Source organism: Pleurodeles waltl, chromosome 9 (genome assembly GCF_031143425.1).
Source record: "Pleurodeles waltl isolate 20211129_DDA chromosome 9, aPleWal1.hap1.20221129, whole genome shotgun sequence".
NCBI lineage: Eukaryota > Metazoa > Chordata > Amphibia > Caudata > Salamandridae > Pleurodeles > Pleurodeles waltl.
Window position 1 is genome coordinate 280404727 of NC_090448.1, and position 16695 is coordinate 280421421.

Consider the following 16695-nt stretch of genomic DNA (forward strand, 5'->3'; position numbering starts at 1 on the left):
TATGCACAAATCCAGCCACCCTCTCTCCACATTGTTGGCGTTCCGCAGTGTCCCTCAAGCCATATCTGAATAGTCATTCTGGAGTGGAATACACCCTATTGATGTATTTGAAATGCATCAACCTGTGTCTGCCTTTTAAAGAGATTGTTTTCACAGCTGAACAGCAATATTGCCAGGGCTTGTCAGTGATGATGACGCCAAGATCTCTTTGTGATTCTAGTCAAACCTTAGTAAGCCCAGGTCTATGCACCTCTTGCTCGTATACACAAAGTCTTGCCACCAGGCTGCTTGGGGCAGTCTCCTGTAGCAATGAGGTCAGTGCTGGCATGTCAATGGATTCTAAGAGATCGTCCCCCAATAGGTCCTGCATTGTATGTCTACCTCTATAAAAGTGGTAGTGAGTGAGAGTGGAAGGCGTAGCTCTCATTCCTGAACCATCTCTGAGGTGCACATTGTGCCATCCTAGAGAAAGTCCCCCATGGTTTCAATGCCTAGTGAATGAAAAGCCTGTATGTCCCTTTCCGACTCATAGGGAACCAGTAGCACCAAGGCACCAGGACTTGTCGGGAATACAATATAGAGCCAGCCTGGCATTCAAGTAGACTGTGCCATGCATGAACTGTGTCATGTATGGAATCCAGGACACCATGTCTCCATTTTGGTTTGTCAAACAGTATTTGGGGTAACGTGCAGGGGTACGTGGCATCCCTTTCCAGATACAGATGTGGTAAATTTTGTGGGCCATGTATCCAATAATTGGTGAACTTACTCTGCGCTACTTTGTAATATGTCTCCAGATCTGGAGCGTTAAGGCCACCCATAAGGTAGTGTGAGTATCTCCCAGCTTACCCTCAGCGGCTTCCCCACCCAGGCCAATTTTATCATGAGGGACCGTATGTTGTCAAGCTCCTCTCGAGTCAGTAACAAGAGGATGTTCTGAAATAGGAATAAGAATCTGAGAACTACCACTAGCTTCACGGTTGCTATGCGTTCGATTAGTGACAATGGAAAGTTAATCCAGTGATCCACTCCCTCAGAGAGCCTTTCCACCACTTAGCCATTGTTGCAAAAAGAACTACTTCTGGATCTGTGTGTACCTGAATCCCCAAGTAACTGTAACAGAGCCGACGTGGCCCCGCTGCAAGTAGATCCCTCAGGATGCATGGAACAGTGCCCCAGGGGCACCTGCCAGAACCTGGAAGACGCATCACAGGACGACGACCCGAAATTCGGCGAAGACCAGGCAAAAGGGGAATATACAGCACGGCAGGAGGAGAAGAGAGGCCCGACCGGAACGCCGGACGAAGAGGAAGACAAGGAACCACCAAGGAGAGGAGAGGGAACACCGACACGGAGGACGGCCCCTCGAGGAGAATCTTTGCAGAGCGCTTCGCAACGCCGCAGTGCCAGCCACGTCCCTGGAGGGATGTGGCTTTCCCAGAGAGGAGGAGAGAAAAGAAGGACAGTTAACAAAGGGACGAAGAAAGAACCAAAGAATAACAAAGATAAAAGACTAATAAGAAACATTTGTTGAACTATCACAAAATAAATCTATTTAACCTCGTTATATCATTATCATCTGAAGCCTCATTTCTGGTCACAGTAAGAGAACCCACCACAGTAACGTACAGATTCCATCATCCACTGCAGTGCAAACTCCAGTGGGAGAAGTATCATGGGTTAGTGAGAAAATAAGAGACTTATCCCAATTCACACGAAGGCCAGAAAAGCCCCCAAATCATACCACCTCATGCAGCATCGGTGTAAGCATGCTCTGGGTTATGTAGGTAAAGCAGCATGTCATCTGCGTATGCCGAGATTATTAGATTGTACCCTGGGAAGTGCAAGCTTCTATTTCCATGATATTTGAGGAGTGCGCACACCAGTGGTTGCTCTAGCAAGGCTTTAAACAGTGGGCATAGTGGACAACCTGCCTGGTGCCTCATGTGATCGTAATAGTAGCAGAGACAAACCCATTGACACTCCAATTCTGCTATTTCCCCTCGAGTAGCCTCAAGTGGCTCCTTAAGGATTTAAGGACCCCCCACATGCTTAGGAAATATGACACATCCGATGTACACCTCAAAGTCTTCCACACCATATCAAATTTGTCAACTGTTCCCACATTTATACGGAACAACCCTTCAATAGCCTGGGTCATGTCATCTCTCAATACTGAGTTCAGTAGTGAATGGGGGGGAAGCACCAGGCATATGCTGCGACCTTTTGGGTTTGTTGCTCAAGCTCCAAAACCACAGGTAAATGATCAGAGTAGGTCCATGAGAGAGGTTCACACCTCCGTACTCTGGGCAGGAACCCCCTAGAGATAAGCTAGAAGTCTACACATATGTGGATGTCATGCACTGAGGAATAGTGTGTGTATCTTGTCCCAGTGGGGAATCTATGACACGAGACATTGAGGAGGCCCTCGCTGCCAGCAATGTCAACCAGAACTCTTGGTGCTGCCAAAGGGCGGCAGGGGTGATGGGGCCCTTGGAGCAGTCACATGCAGTATTTAGAACACAATTAAAAGCCCTGCCGCAGATCTGCAGTGGATCACCCACTGTAACAGGTGTGCACTTAGTGAGTGATAAAACTGTGGGTCATCGTAATTGGGATTGTATACTCCTTCAAGCAACACTGCCAAATCTTTCTTGTAGCAATGGGTCACCACATACCTCCCTGCCTGGTCTATGCACAATTCCTGTAGGCGAATCACTGATCCCCGGCTGACCCATGTTAGTTCTCCTTCTGCACGTGAGGTAAAACCTGCGCCATTAAAGTGGGCTTGCATTCTGTGCTGAGTTAATACTTTGCTCTCTGGTGCCAAATGAGTTTCTTGCAATAGCCCTGCTTCTAATCTTTGTCTCTTGAGGTATTCCACCACCTTACGTATTTTTCTGTGATCATTGAGACCCCTATGCTCCAAGTAAGAAATCTCAGTAGTGAACGACCTAGAGGGTCCTCCACTCCTTGCCTTACGTCAGTCACAGGCTAACACCTGCTCCGTATATTTTGCTTTCCCTAGCCTGTTCTCATATAAAACTTCTCTGCAGAAACAACATACAAAGAACTATTGCAAAACATATGAGCCTCCCATGCTATGTTTGCCCCCAACTTACATGGCACCATAGTACTCCACAAGTACCCCTCAATAAGCAATAAATATCAGTGCAAGTGAACTACACAAGGGAGCAGATGTTGCCCGTCCTAGCCACGTCCACCATGCTCAGCTTCAAAATGTCACATAATTACTATCATTCTGACCTAAAGTAATGAGAGAGACATTACAACAAATCGCACTTGATAGTCACAGCGTGGATCTACATGAGAGTAGGAAAGCGTAAAGTTTTAGTCATAGTGAAGAACAATACAATTCTGAAATGGCCATTACTGCTTGACTGGGAAGCTCATACCAAATACTGATAGTGTGCCATGAAATGGTGTATTCTAAGCTCCCGTAGGTGTTCAGGTAGCTCCAATCTGGCAGGTATTGCATCTCCCAGGCACCAGACTCAGGATCAGGCTGCACTGACCCCGTGTCCTCTAGGAAGTGTTGAAGTCTCAGCCGTGGGTTCCCTGCTTAATCTCCCCTCTCTCCAAAGCAGGAGTCGGTGAATCACACTGCCCCCTGGCCAATGCTCTGTACTTAACATATTGTTATAATTGTTTATGATCAGTAAAAAACAATGCCTTGCCATCTGCCATGACTCATAGCCTAGCGAAGTACTGTATATAATATTCTAGCTGAAGTTCCCAGAGCTGTTTCTTGGCTGGAATGAAAAGCTGTTTTGCCTCTTGCACTTGCTGCGTGAAATCTGGGTTTATGGTGATTTAGGAACCTTCATGTGGCAAAGATTTCAATTCATACTTCTCATGTAATACCGCATTGTGGTCCCTGTAGTTCAGGAGCCTTGATATCACCAGGTGAGGATTAGCCCTCAGGACTGGATTGGGGCTAGCGAGCGATGTGCATGTTCCACAATACATATCTCTGAGAAAGTATCATGACCTAGTAAGGCAATGAGTAGGCATTCTATGTCCCATCCCATATTATCAATGGTCATCATTTTGGCAATCCCAACTATGTGCAGATTGTTCCTGCGAGAGCGGGCCTCCAAATCTTCTGTCTTCGCCTGTAATGTGAGGAGTAATTTGTCCATCTTTTTTTGGGCTATGGAGGCTGCTGCCTGTTTATCTTCAATCTCTGAAACCCGCCGCTCCATGGCATCCAATCGCTCTGCATGCTTTTCTAGCCATTCAGCCATTCTATCCATTCGAAAGGTAAGGACATCTACTGTGCCATCGTTTTGGTGATACTATGTTGCATAGCAGTCAAGATATGCTTTAGGTCCGCTTCACTTTCAGGTTTGAGCTCTTCCATTGGAGGCCCCGAACCCACTGTGACCACCCTACTGAGACTTAGGGGTTTTGCGCTGATAGAATTGTAATTTCGATTGTGACTTGTCCATTTTGCCAATGACAAGAAGATGATATGTTGGGTGGGTCAGCAAGACTTGCTCCAACAAAACAGGTATACACGAAACAGGGGTCAATCTCATGGGTGTCTGTTTTCTAGGCACCCCTTGAGGTCATTGCCAAATCTGGACAGGGACCAGTGTGAATCTCCTTCGCTGTAAGTCTGGTAGTATTTAGTCCGTTACGAAATGCATGTGCAGTTGTAGCAAATAGACCAGTGAGTGCCATAGCAGTGCTAAGTGTACCCAGGCTTCTTGTGCTCCACCTATAAGAGGTCCACCACAATGCCAAAGTTGGTGTTTTGCTTTACTTTTGACTGAGCCAAAATATACACACTGAAAGGAGTTGAAAAGATTCTCTGGAATGCACTCCTTAATTTGAAGAAGACATTTATTTTAGCTTTTTGCAAGGTTCGTGAAGGAAGGCTTGAATAGAAAAAAGTGTACTTTAAAAATGTGCAACAATGAAGTAAGACTATATATAAAGAATCTTATAATAAACAGCAAATATATACATGCAAGACTACAAGCACTGATATTGATATATGTATATATATTCATACCCAATGCAAAGCAAATAATTAATAAAAATGCATCACCGTACGGCCTGTCAGGTGCTTCATCTTTCTCATGCCAGCAAGATGATGACCCCGTTCGACTGCGAGAAAGAGAGATCTCCGCCCTCACAGGAAATCTATATCAGGCATTCGACATTTGAATCCTGACTAAGGTCCCTCCATCTGCCACTGCCGATCAGGGTCATCTTTTATATTTTAAAGAACCGGAGAAGGAGCTTTCTGGAAAACCCCTCCCATTGAAAAACATAAAAAAATGTTGGCTAGTTTAGGTAAGCTTTGAAAGAAACACATTGGGATTTGGCCAAATTCCCAAGACGTCCCTCTCAAAGTCAAACCGTTCCCTGCTGTACCATAAACATCAGTCTAGTACATCCATAGCTCTTCAAAAGATCACACGCAGAAATAGAAAACACGTTGCATAACATGTTTGTATGGAAAACTACTCACACCTCTAACGTGGCAGTGAGGCTAAGCTGAATACAAAATGGAGTCTATAACTAGTGACCACTAATGTGACAGGGGGCAGCTAAGCAAAGTGCAAAGAGGTGCAACACAAAGGCAGTGGTCAACACACAAATATCACTACAGTTGGTCAGTCAATAATGTGGCCTATCCCAGTAACAGTATAGATCAAATGGGCTGCCAAAATGTGAGGGCAAATTATCCTCTGGGTGTCCCCCTAGTACAGCAGGTGCTTCAGGCACTATCAGTCTCCAGCATGGTGTAGGGTTTGTGCAATTTATGAGGCAATGGAGTCCTTGATGCCAGCCCTGGCCTCCCAGGTTCCAGGCTCCTCCTGGGTGTTCCCCAACCCACTGCAGAATGTCTCCTCATCAGGCCTCAGCTGGCCCTTGGGGAATACTGTGGCTGGATCTCAACTGCTGGCACAGGGGAGCTGGAAAGCAGGAAGACCCTGAATTTTTTAAAGAGGGGAACAAGCCATCCTCACCACCACCACCCCTGGGTCTCCGTCAGTGCTGGGCATGGTGGCCCGGATGAGTCACCTAGGGCTGTTCCCCCCGCTGCATGCACCACCCGCAGCCTGCTCTGCCAGGTCCTTCCTGTCACCAAGAGCGGCACCGCAGATGGGCCACGCTCCTCCTTCAGTCCAAGACCACAACCGGTCACTGCAACGGGGTCCTCCATGCCATGGAAGAAGTGCTCCACTCCTTAGTGGTTCACTCCACCCCTGGCTGCATTGAGTCAGCCACATCTCCGCAGCACCCAGGTACACTGGTGCAATCTAGGCCACAGTCAGCCAGAGTGTGGTTGCTGGCAATTCTAGGCGTCCACAACATGCCCGCCAAGAGATGGTTAAGTGGGGCTATTGTTGCTTTATTTATTAAGGGCTATTGTCGGTCTAGTAGTAGTAGGATTATTATGGATAGATGGGTGGCCAGCAGAGTGTGCTCAAAGTGCGTCCAGTTTTCAGCCCAGCAGGCTCTGCTCCCTCTAACTTATTTAATAATTAAAGGTAGGATTCCTTCCTGTCAAGAAGGGTTATTTTGGCAGGTTTACAATTACATGCAGGTATAAAGTCTTCATCAAGCAGACTACACAAATATGCCTAAAGTCATGTTTCCTTGTCAGCCTCCTGAATGTCACAGTAGGTGATGCGGTCCTCAGGTGACATTGAAATACTTATGCCATTGGTGTATTTTCGTGCATCATTCACAATGGCCTTGCTGAAATATGAACATGCCAATTGGGAATCACCCATTTTTACCATGTTTTAGGGGTCCGAGCACATACATAGAGGAGTTGAAAGCACTAACCTAGTGCTTTCAAAAACCAGCACCATCTGTCAACAGAAAGTTGGTGGGGGGCACATTGTTACACACAGACATGCAGACACACACAACACAGAGATGTTCAGATAACTAATAGTAAGGCACGCAAAAGAAACATGGAAATAAACACAGAGATACAGATTGCATCTCCACTTAGTCTTCAGACCCTTTTGCAAATGAAATCAAACTTGAGGTAGAAGAAAGAGTGATGTCAATGTCAAATAAATCCTTGACCTCTGCTTAGAGCTAAATCAGTTCTACTTGGTGGTGGAATAGTTCAGTCCGTATGGCGACTCCATCCATTATTGTTTTACTGTAATCATATTTATACATAATTTAAATGCTGTAGAATTGCTAGATAGCTTCAATTAAAATGAGCATTGTAGACCCCATTCTCGTACATGGAAAAGGCATGATTTCCAGGAGTACTCCTAGAAAGCTGTGTCAGATGCAGTTTTTCAGAAGTCCATTTGGAAATCTTTTGTGACCTCTCCTTTACTTTCACACAACGTCATTTTCACATTTGAAACAATTTAAAATATACAACTGTGCATGCAAAAAGGCTTTCTGTTTAATCTCCATCACCAATATTGTTTTTCAATGGAAAAAACATTCATCTGTACCCGCACTAGTTTTGGAGCACTCTGCCTATTTAAACAGATTTAGGGGATTAGACTGCTGTCATACCAACAGAAACATTGTGTTATGGGGTTTCTGCAGGTCAGCCCGATGGAAACAGTGCCACGGCATTGGCCTCGGCTCCCTTGATTGATGGGGACACACTGGTACAGGGCACATATTGTACCCATACACAATTATTACTGTGGTGTCAGTATTCATTGCCAAATGAATGCTGGCATCGCAATAACAAGTGCATCACATATGTCACCATGTCAATGTGTGCATATTGAAAGTGAGTCTGTCCCTTTAATATTGTGAGTCCAGTTGTGTTTGTGAGTCAGCACATGTATGTGTATCTGATATTAGATTGGCTGGTCGAGGTGGAGGGAGCTGGAGTGAGTGTTGTGGTTGTGTCTGTATGTGTGCCACACGTATGTGGGTTCGATGTTGTGTATGTTTGGATGTGTATTGTGCTGCTGTGTGCAACATTCAGGTGGGTGTTGTTGTTGTGTGGTGGTCGTTGTGATGTGTGTAAGGGTGCTTTTGTGTGAGTCTGTGTCTGTAGCTGAGTGTGTAGGCTGTTGTGGCTGTGCTGTGTGTGGGTGTAGTGTCAGTAAAGTGTGTGTGTTGTGTCATGGATGTATGGCAGTGTGTGTTTTCACCATGTATCTGTTGTTGGAATGGCACTGGGCTATTGTGTGTATTTGGTGTGTTGTGTAATGTGTTGTGCAGAGTACACATAAGGCGAAAGTACAGCGTGTGTGTGCCTTACTGCCATTCCATTGCCACTTCCATTGTACGATGTCCATCGGGTCCAGCGACAGCCTCCCTCCGTCAGCAAACCACCTCCAGGACTGTAACATCTAAATATAGTCGGTGGGAACCCTGCCGCCGGACAGTTAGGAAGAGCAATGCGTTGTGGTGGTCTGCAGCTAAGCCACAATCTATCTAAATATGGTGGGTAGAACACCGTTGACTTGACAGTGTTTTCGGGCCGCTGCGGATTGGTGGTGAGATCTAAATCAGACCCAAAGTGTTTTAACTGGAGAATTATTTGCTGTGGAAAGAAAAGAACATGGTTTAAGGGCAAAGTAAATTTAAGTTAAATTTATGCATCTGTCAATGTATCACTGCACCTTTACACCTGTATAAGTTATAACACATCTGGATAACAAAGAATTCCACCACTATTCATGCTTAAAAGGGAACAGGCGCATCTGGCATTTTCGTTGGGGGCTGGAAGGGTGGAGGGCTGGTTTGGTTAATTGCTGGCCGGCTATGTAGCAGTGCAGCAGTTTTAAATGCACCCGCTGCAGAGTTCCTTGTAAACCCAGCTGTTTTCAGTGAACAATAGAAGTGTTAGGATAACTGGTGATTAATGAACCTGCTGGAGAGAAATATTTGTTTTGTCTAGTAGCAAATGAGACTCATCTAAGATAGCACGGAGGGTTAATATGCCTGCTGCACAGAACATGTACCATGCAAATCACAGAACAGTATATTATGTGCAGAGCTCAGTGGGTTACTGATTTTGTCACAGAGATCCTTTTGTTACTGTGTAGTTCATAAGCTACAATTGTAATCTAGCACCGTGAGGTATGAACTGCCATCAAAGTGCTGCGTGCAAACTGCTTGGTATAGTTAGAAAGTTATGTCTTTTCCCATTCTTTATTTCCTTAATTTTGCTTAAAATATTTGTTTGTTAATAATACATTCTTATTAGTGAAGACAACTGTAACCTCTGTGTCACGTTCTGAATATCAAATGTGTGCTTTTCTGGACCAAAAACTCCTAAAAAAAATGCCTGCCAGTATGGATGTCATGTGAAACCAACACATTGTAGTCCCCTTTGTTTTTGTAAAAAAATGTATACACTGATATACACACATATGATTTGTTGCCTCTGTATGTACGTGTGTGAGGTAAACTGCTGCAGCACTCTGCACTATGAGAGGTGATATCAAACAAACAAAATACATGTGAAAGAGGGGCATGGGTAGATGAGAGGCATTGTTGAAGGGTAATAGCGAAGGAATCATTGAAGAGACACAAGGATTGTCATATCCTGGTGCACTGTAAGGCCGTCATTTACTATGCTTTAATAGCTAATACAATTGTATTCATAATGGGAAATGTGTTGTAGAAAGCACCATTTTTACCATTTTCTTTCACAAAGTCTCTTTGTAGTATGCAGGCTCGCTTGCTTTGCACCATACTTGTGGATGGATTGACAAACTTTGCCAGGGCTGCTTTGGATTCGCAGTCCAGCCCTGAACAAGAGCACGTTTACCTCTGGGCTTGAGGATTTGGAAAAACCTAGCAGATGGAGAATAAAGTGTACCTCTCCCACCAGTTTTAAAAGAAAGGTTGCTGATGATTAGGACTAAGTAGAATTGATGAAAGCTGTCAGGAATGCTATTCAGAAAAAAGCATTGGATGTCTCCCTTTCATCTGCAAAGCACTGGTGTGGCACAAAAATGCAAGTTTCCAGCAAACCAGGAGTAAATAGAGAACATGCATTGGGATTTATTATTGTTCTCTCCCGGCAAATACATGAAATCCACTTTAGTTGGAGTCACCCAAGCATCACAACTCAAATAATGATGTTTTAATAGTGTATACTGCTCAAGGTTTTTCTTCTACTTGATATCTGACACCTACTTTGTACAACACATCCGTGCTTTAAAAACAACTGTAATGAGAAATCTGGCAGCATTTTGTTGATAAATGTTCAGTGTTTTAAATATTAGGACATTTCAGCTTGAATAGGGTGCGTTGGTTGCTTTAGACTGCCTGCAATATTGGCCCCTCCTTAGTATCTCCATCGAGGCGCATTGTGATCACCTCAGAGATTTCAAGTCGCTAATTATCCCGAATCAGTGAGTGGGTTACTGTCTGCTTCCTTTTCTACGCACAGCAATGAAGGTTTTCTGTAATGGAACTCAAATAATCAAAATTCTTCGCCCTCCATTAAAAAAGGCTACCTTCCAAAATGCGTGGCTATGCTGCCTGCACATTTTTGTGTAATGAGCATTAGGGATCAGCTTTACAAGGATGGTATTGTTTTTGGTTACAGATGTGGATTTTCCTAGCTCTTTAATGAAATGAAGCCCAAAAAAGGCTCAATAAACAAATGACAATGTTTAGAAAAGAAGGGAGCTCATTTCCTTTGATAGAGTGCAGGGAATTCAACCAATGTGTGTTTATAATTACTGTCTGGTTTAGTTAGTGCGAAAGAATTTACTTGTTGACCATTTATAAATAAACAGAATGGCGAGACTTCCCATTCTGCAGCAGTCTTGTTAGAGTTTATTTTCATTTTATTTTTATTTGACCAAATACAGAGAACTTACTGTAACCTTATGTTGTAGTCGTGCAATCTAAACAGTTTTGCCACGTTAAGCTCGTATGATTTTCAGGAGCTTCTACTTGTTGCAATTTTGTGTGAAAACAGTGGTATTGGCTAAAAATGCTGAAAAAATCAAATCTGTTGTCCAGATTTCTGAACTTGGTAATGCACCAAAAATATCATTTAACTTGGCAAGATAGATATAGGGAAAGTTGCTACTGCCTTGTTAACTGTAGCCCAAAATCAAATTAGCAGAGTTTGTGGCCTGTGGCCATCTATGTGCACATGTCGTTCATTAAAAAAGGAAGGGAAGACACGTTCAGAAAACTGTTGTCAATCTTATACAGGGGTGTTGAGTACGTCTATTGTAATATTCTCCTTATGAATGTGTATTTTTTCTAAAAATGACGCTTATTTCTGTGAAACATAAAAGGAAATCATTTATGCATTCATTTAATGTCAATTTGTCAAGTTTGGGCCAATGTTGCTTGCTTTTTCGACTCCAGTGCAAGTTTCTGAATGCATTGCATATTCTATATTTCTGCTGTTTGTATAACTAAGCAATATATACGAGAGTATATAAAGGGGGGTGGGGAGGTCAAAATGAGTTTAGGAAAAAAATCCTGCCAGTTAGGGCACATCTGTGCAAGATACTCTTATGATTCATTACCTTTGTGGTAAAGCACCATTTGTGGTCTACTCAGACAAAACAAATGCATGTACATGGTTTCCATGACAGGGGCACTACGGATAATTTAATTGATAACAATTTGCCAGATTAAAAAACAAACACTTTTTTCCCAAACTTCACTGGGGCAAGTCAGAAAAAAGAAATCTTATATCATGGATGAATTACTTCACATAGTCAATTTACACATGCGTACACATATCTTTCCTTACCACAGATTTTGCAATGAGGTTGGCGCGACATTCGTATGGCAGGTGCACAGTCCAGTGTATCATTCATTCATAAAGAAATATAGAGGAATACGCTCTCAGCACATTTTCCGTTGCCCTATGGCAGCCCTGCTTTAGTGCAAGGATGCTTCTGGGGTACACACAATTGGGGAAAGAAACAGAAGTGTCCCCTGTCTTCACTGCAGGCCCGGTAGCCTCCACTCGTGCAATGTTTGAATTCTGAAGACCTGAACTACATTCTCACCCCCCAATCAATGGATGTAAAGGTTGGGCAGGTGTGGCCGTTTAATGCTCCTAAATATGAGTGCTGGTCCCAAGTGTCATGTAAGTATGGGACTTAAGGCCTGGTAATATCAACAAGCCCCTGTCACCATGCCCATATTGTTCATGGTAGCTAATGCCTCAAAACTCCACAAATTTAACATAATTTAGAGACACATTGCTTAAGGCAACATATTCCACTATACTACTAGCGTCAAAGAATTGTTTTGAATCCCACTACTATCAGACTACTCATCCAATTAAAAATGAGAGTACTTTATTTTGTCATTATTACACAAATATAAGGTAAGTGGGTTCAAGAGATAGTAGAATAATATAGAGACCACTCCAGTGCATGTAAAATCAAAGAAGAAAATAAAGTGCCCTCAAACACATTCCATTGGCCGACCATTGATGAAGCTTCAAGACATATAAGAATTCACTAAAAATACATAGTTTGCCTAAATATATATATATATATTATATATATATATATATATATATATATATATACTTTACCTAATTCAGAAAGAGTTTCCCTTATTATACATCTCCTAAAGGAGCCCCATTTTTCTTGTGCCTAAAAGTGAATGTTAGGATTTGGGACTCTAGTTGGCAGAGGGATGCACCCTGTCCAAGTAGGGATGACAATCCTGTCAGGGTTAGACAGATACACACCCTAAATTAACCTGTGCTCACCCTCTGGTAGCTTGGCACAGAGAAGCCAGGCTTAACTTAAGAGGCAATGTGTAAAGTATTTGTGCAACACTTAAACAGTAACACAGTGAAACCATCACAAAAAGACTCCACACCAAGTTAGAAAAATAGAGTATATTTTTATGAGTACAGCAAGAGCAAAATGACAAAAATCCAATAAGTAGAAGTTGAGATATGCATTTTTAAAGAATATCTGCACTTGTAGTGCTTAGAACCTTAAAGTGCCAACCAGGGAACCAGGGCTATCTGGTCATGCTAGACATGGGTTAATCCAAAGTTCCGGCTGACCACGAGGGAGCACGGGCTGGCTACAGGGACCAACCTTGTCTTGTTAAAACAGTACCTTGGGTGAAGTGTTGCATTGATGTCGAAGATCCAATGTGAGGAACAGAGGAGGTGATGAATCGGTTCTAGTCCACACAGTCAGGGGATGCATCATTGTGGAGTCGAGCAGTGGACGATCTCTGACTAGGGATGAAGCATCAAACTCTTTGCAATGTAGGGGATGTGTTGTCGTCAAGCCAAGCACCCAGTGATGTGAAAGTGATGCACTGGGGCCTGAGGTGATGTGTATATCCTGAGCCTCGCAGTCAGCAATACGGAGTCCTCGACCTCAGTAGCAGCAGTGATACATTGGCGTTGAGAGAGGATTTGGGGGTTCTGTTAGGCACACCGGCGTTGATGCCCCAATTTTAGCAGAAAACAGCTGAAGAACATACCTTTAAGCTTTTAAGGGCCCAGGACTGGATTGGCACCACTTGGCAGAGTAGGACTCACAGTTTGCAGGGTCCAGGAGCTGCAGCAGAGTTAGAGTGAAGTCTTTGATGTCCCTGAGACTTCAGAACAAGGGGCAGGCCAGCAAGCCCTTGGAGTCACTTGGTTCTGGGGATTGAGACATGCAGGTCCAGTCCTTCTCACTCCCAGGAAAGGAGGATAGCAGGCAGCAGGGCAGGGATAACAAAGCAAGAGTCCAGCAAAGTTCAGCAGAGTTCCAGAAGAATAGCATCTCTTTCAGCAGCACAGCAGTCCTTCTTCCTGCTAGAGTGCCCTCAGGTCCAGAAGCGTACTGATTTGTGATTTTTGGGGTCCAGTACGTATACCCAGTTGAGCCTTTGAAGTGGGAGAGACTTCAAAGAGTGGCCTTTGAAGAGCACAAGGTCACTGCGTTTACTTACCTGGCACCAGACACTCTACAGGGAGTTATGCTGCTCTTTGTGTGCAGACAGGCATAGCCCTATTCAGGTGTAAGTGTCAGCTCCTTCTTCCCATCTACCTCCCATTAACCTGGTGATGGGCCATCAAGATGTACATGTCACACCTCAGCTCCCCTTGTGTGTGAATGTCTAGTCAGATGTGTATTCAGAGACAGGCAGAGGCACAAAATGGTTAAAGTAAGAAAATGCCAACTTTCTAAATCTGGCATTTTCAGACTTATAATTTAAAATCCAGCTTCACCATAAGATGTGGTTTTAAAATGTGAGTATAGAGACATGAAACTTTAAATTTCTATATTTTCCTAAATTAAAATTACACTTCCCATCTACCGCCCATTAACCTGGTGATGGGCCATCAAGATGTACATGTCACACCCCAGCTCCCTTTGTGTATGACTGTCTAGAGGTAATGCACAAAGCCCAGCTTCACCCACATCAGATGTGTATTCAGAGAGAGGCACAATTTGGTTAATGTAAGAAAATGCCAACTTTCTAAATGCATTTTCAGACTTACAATTTAAAATATAGCTTCACCATAAGATGTGGTTTAGAATTGTGAGTCCAGAGACATGAAACTTTAAATTTCTATCTTTTCCTTAAAGACTGTTTCAGGGTAAGCCGAATCTTAACCTATGGGAGAGATAGGCCTTGCAGTCCTGAAAAACAAATGTAAAAGGTTTTCACTACCAGGACATGTTAAACTTAAAAGTACATGTCCAACTTTTAAAATACACTGCACCCTGTCTCTGGGGACAGCTAAATAATAAAGAGGAAGTTTTGGGCCTGGCAAGTGAGTGTACTTGCCAGGTCGAAATAGTAGTTAAAAACTGAAAACACAAGCTCTGCAGTGCAGATACAATTTTAAAGGGCTACTGTAGTGAGTGGCACACTCAGAGCTGCAGGCCCAATAGTAGCATTTAACTTACAGGCCATTGGCATATATAGGGCATTTTACTAGAGACTTACAAGTAAATGAAATATGCCAATTGTGGATAAGACAATGTCACCTCGTTTAGAGTACAAAGCACTTGCACTTTAGCACTGGTTAGCAGGTGTAAAGTGCACAGAATCCTAAAGCCAACAAAAACAAATTAAGCAAAAGTGGAGAGAATAGGCAAAACGTCTGGGGATGACCCTGCAGAGATGGCCAGGCCCAACAGTGAAGAAATTAGATCTTTCAATGAACACGACCACTTCACCGGGACCACTACAGTTCATTTATGTTTCGTTCCACCAGGCGAGAAATATCTGGGAACTCACTAAACTTGTTTTAAAAAGAGGTCTTAAAATGTTTTTAAAAAGCTGTAAATGAATGAATCATTGTTTGCATTTTTGATATCCATCATCATTATCAAGATATTTATTAAGTATTGTACGACCCACTGACATCCAAACACCAGAGAGGATGTAGCTTCTTCAGAGTTTCAAACAGGTTTTCAACATTTTCCTAAAAGATAACATATATATATATATATATGCACACCTCCGTCCGATACGAGTAGACCATTTATTCTTGTACTGCTGCACTTTTTGGGAATTTGAAAGGAACTGATATAAGGACGGCTTATTACTTGCCGAGTTGTGCTGCTTGCTGTTTCAGCCTGGAGTTTGAATTAGGTTGAGAAGCTGGCTTTGATACAAGCAGCTGGATATAGTGGCCGTTGCCACTAGGTAGTTATAGTTAGGACCTAGTTTCTATAGAAAAAGGTGTTTCTGCTTACCTATATCTTTGACGCCACTTTACGAGTCTTCACAAAAAGTTCCCAAAATTATTGACAGTCAGGTGAGCTGTTGTCTGGAAAGTTTCAGGGTAATCCATGAAGCATGGGCCAAGATAAATGAGGGGGTGAAATGTAGTACGTCTCTCATGTTAATTCCAATAGGAGAAGTTCAACATCGATAGCGCAAAAACCATAGAACAGAATTACACCAAATTTGGCAGAAAGGTAGCTCTTGGTCCTGAAAGAGCCCGTTTGTTATTTGTTTACAATCCATTCAGTGGTTTAAGAGAAATTAAAGTAAATTCAAATTTGTATATACGGACACTAAGGATTCGCAACCCCTTCTAATCTTGTGCAGTGATCTGATTGTCTGCCAACACTTCAACAAGGACGTGTTGGCAGTCATCTTGGGACTCAGCTTCAGCTGAGTTCCAGAAAAAAAGATTTAAAAAAAGATTACAAAAAAGAAAAGGGGACAGGGAAGGGACACTGTGACCCCCTAGCACTGGTGGTGGGGTCCTAGATGGACACCACTTGGGTTAAAAAGCATTTTTTAAACATTTACAGCAGGAATCATGGAGGATTCATGGATCCTCTGTAATTAAAAAAAATTACATGTGGGCTTTGGCGCTTCATCTTTTGTAAGCACATGGGTGGGCCAGCTCCTGGGGGCATTTTTTCATTTTTTATCATAATGTTGGGGGCTGCCTGCCCCCCGCTGCCCCAGAGACCACCATCGCCCCAGGGCATTAATCTGATTGTGTGTGGGGGGGCGCATAGCTGCCCAGAGCCCCAGGGACCACCACCTCACCGGTGAAACCTGAAAAAAATAGAAAAGGGGTCAGTTTCGGACCCTCTGCAGCCCCAGGGATCACCACCTCCCCGGGGTCATCTCCATGCAGCCCCCCTCGAGGGGCCACTGATGGCCCTGAGGACCACAACCCCAGGGCTGGCTCCTGCTATGTCCTGGTGTGCCCACCCCCAGGACATAGCTGTTTGCTGTGGCTTGGCTGAAGCTTTGACAGCTGCAGCCAAGTCACAGCAAACA